Source organism: Thermobia domestica, chromosome 8, assembly GCF_964235325.1.
Source record: "Thermobia domestica chromosome 8, izTheDome1.hap1.1, whole genome shotgun sequence".
Lineage (NCBI taxonomy): Eukaryota > Metazoa > Arthropoda > Insecta > Zygentoma > Lepismatidae > Thermobia > Thermobia domestica.
In genome coordinates, this window is record NC_137461.1 from 17,705,384 (window position 1) to 17,708,912 (window position 3,529).

Here is a 3,529-nt window from a genome sequence, read left to right on the forward strand (position 1 = left end):
GGTCTTATCATCATTAAGTTAAGCATGTCTCATCATCATTAGATTAGCACAGTATAGTTGAATGTACTTGTTTTAGGTCCCCGTTATTAAATGTTTAGCTAACAAGGACCAAAAATACTAAGAAGATGTAAAGTAGCTCTCCTTAATGGGAAGATGGTGCCCTGCGTTGACAAATGTACGAATGTTTTGTTCTGGGCCAATGTTACTTAAGAATTTGTAAAAGTTGGACCAATAATAATAATAATAATAATAATAATAATAATAATAATAATAATAATAATAATAATAATAATAATAATAATAATAATAATAATAATAATAATAATAAAGATACCGTTGATTTTGTTGTTATGATTTAAGACGATAAAGTTGCAATCATTCTTTATGAACATACATGAATAGAAATAGCCAGATTGCCTGCATAAAATAACTGATTAAGAGAGCAAATTGGGTATGAAAAAAGGAAAATGGAATGTTAAAGTATAATCACTGGACATAGAGCCTGATATCCAAACTATATATACAGTATAAACATCTAAACTGAGATATGATTCTTATTTACTATTGGAATTACAAGAGAAATAGGAAATGGAATTTGAGTACTGATTTTTTGGAAGGTTGTCACAGTACACAATTCCCAAATATATACTGTAGACCCTATATACAATTTTTATAGAGGTAGTTGGTGAGTACTTCAAATTATATGTCCGTAGCCGAACTCCCTCTTTAAAAATTGTTGCGTGAGTACAGCAGATTTTATTTCTTTCTTTCGTTATTGCCTTGGTTGTTTCATTTGATACAGAGATATAAACTGCTCATAAAGTATATTAATTTCAATGCATGTATTGTCTTCATATCGCTGTTCTTGTTAATTGAATACAGTACCTTATATTAATAAATAGTTCATGGATTGAGAAAGCTTGTTAATTGCATTCAAAAGCAATATTTCCTATAATAACTTGGCTAAGATAAATCGAGTCAACAAAGTAGAAAGTTTATTTTTCGTGCTATGTTATGATCAATAAACGGAAGTTTCGTGATCGGACTGACCACTGACATGACTGCAAGTTCCTGGAATATTTATAATTTAACTCAGAGTGGAAATTAATCAGATGTTAGATGAATTTCAGTTGCCCAGAAATAGTTTTCCTTCTTTTCTTACCAAATATAAATATTTGTTAGGACTTTTGACATTTTGAAATAGATTAAAAGAAATATTTGCTTTGATGACTTATATTTCACAAATTGCTGACCGGATTTATTTAGTTTAATTATATATGTCGTCATTGACCCTTTCTGACTGTATGATTCCAATTGAAATCACAAACTTTCTTGGCTTTCATATCGCATATATCGTGCCGAATGGTTTCAAGTTGTCTCGTACGTCGTAGTTCTATGTTATGCCAACGGATGGGAGCTGTGTACGATTTCGCCTCGATCGGTAGTTCGCCCGGACATTTCATTGTTTGTTTGGAGCTACATGACCCGTGAACACCTAACCAGGGTGCGAATTACCGGGAAGGATGAGGGGGATTTCCCCCCTCAATCACATTTTGTTCCCCCTCCCAAAGAAGTCAGCTGAAGTATCCCCACCGGGGATGCTCGCTTTCCCCCTCAAACTATGCTTAGTATAACTCCAAACTTTACTGATTTTTGTTATTTCTTGTAAATTTAATCTTCTAGCTGTATTTCGAAATGATCGATCTAAACTGTTCAGTTTTGGTCATTTCTACTTACCACCTAATTACCCACTATTTTCAACGTTGTTTAGTAGAACTATATTATTATGACGACTACGGTTGTTACTTGCAACTGTACCTTCGCACCCTTCAGTTCGTCATCGTTTGTGAATTTGAATGTACTAATTGCGTATAACAAAGCCACATATAGATTTATTAATGTTCTTAGCGGTTGGCCAAGAAGAAGTAAACAAATAGCTTCTTCTACCATACTTGGCGAAGTTCGGATATGTCATATTCATCCTCTATATTTGTATCGATTATCATCTTATTTTAATTTTTGTTATAACATGTTATTTCATTTTCCAATGTACTCTTTGTTAGCACATGGTCTTCATTCCCTAGTAGGTTGTGTGTATGCAACTCAAAAGTTGCATTTAATTTGTGATAATTAGCATAGTAATCACTGCTTTTACAGTTTACGGAAATGAACTTTTGAAACTGTACTCCAAATCTGAGATATAGGTATTCTCTCGTAAGTATATGTTAACGTACACGCTGGGGTATACCCTCCTAGTGAGCAGACATGTTAATGAAGGTGATTTTTAGGTGAATAAGCGAATAATTCAAGATTTGTTTCAGCACTTGTTAATACGACTGGTTCTCCGTGTCATTGTCCGTGTCTGTATAAGCATTTCAACTGAAGCGTTTTGTTTTTGTTTTTTTTTTAAGTTAACCCTTCATTTTTCCATCTTTTCGCTGTACAGTTTGCTGTCCACGCAATTAATGTTGTCTGAAAAACTTCAGTGTAATGTTTTACTTTATTTGAATAACGTAGCCTATAGTGAATCAACTCATCTTCAACCTAACAGTAAAGTAATTTTTAAGTGTTGACTTTCCGTGCCCATCACGGAATCGATATTTGGAGAAAAAAAGTCGTGATGAGCACAGCTTTAGCGGGAAGTAGAAGCACAAGCTCGAAATTTGAATTGAGAGATTTTAAATATTTGGCCTTCGATTTGACCTTGATGTGAGAAATCGGGACCAGCAACAATCCATTTCTTATTTGATAGGCTAATATCTAGATTTTCTTAAAAAAGAAAAAAAATGTCCGGTTTAACTGATAATTTTAGTGGTTTTCACAAGACTGAAGTAGGTTTCTTTTCGCAACCTGTATGTATTAATGCAAAGTGGAAGCTTTCAATATGAGTGGAAAAATTAACATATGCTTGTGATCATGACTATCGCTCGAGCGGAATTATTAACTAAATAAACCTTAGAGAGCTACGGGAACAAGAGTGAGTACAACATTAAAACATGTTCAGAAAGGTTTAGTGGGGTGTGTGTATGTCACACAATATATATGTGCATAGTTATTGTCGGTAGATTTAAATTAATAAATCTCATATTTATTACAGATGTCACACACACACACACACACACACACACATATATATATATATATATATATATATATATATATATATATAGACATATATATATGGGTGGTAAGGCATTTATTGTCTCATTTTGAAATTTGAACCTTCAGACTATGTCCTTTGGCCTAATTTTATCCCCCCCAATATAGATTATCTAATTCGCACACTGCACCTAACTGACCTTCAAACGTTGTGAAAATAATTGCAGCTATGTATTATGTGTATAAATATTTAAATAATAGATTTTTGTACTAGATGTGATTGAGTATAATACACGCATATAAGATTATAGGAAGAAATATTCACAAGTTGAATATTTGCTTTCAAAATATAATGATTCCAATTGGAGTCAAGGGGTCACGCACATATGTCAGAGACAACCTTATTTCTTATTACTAAATATACTAGGAA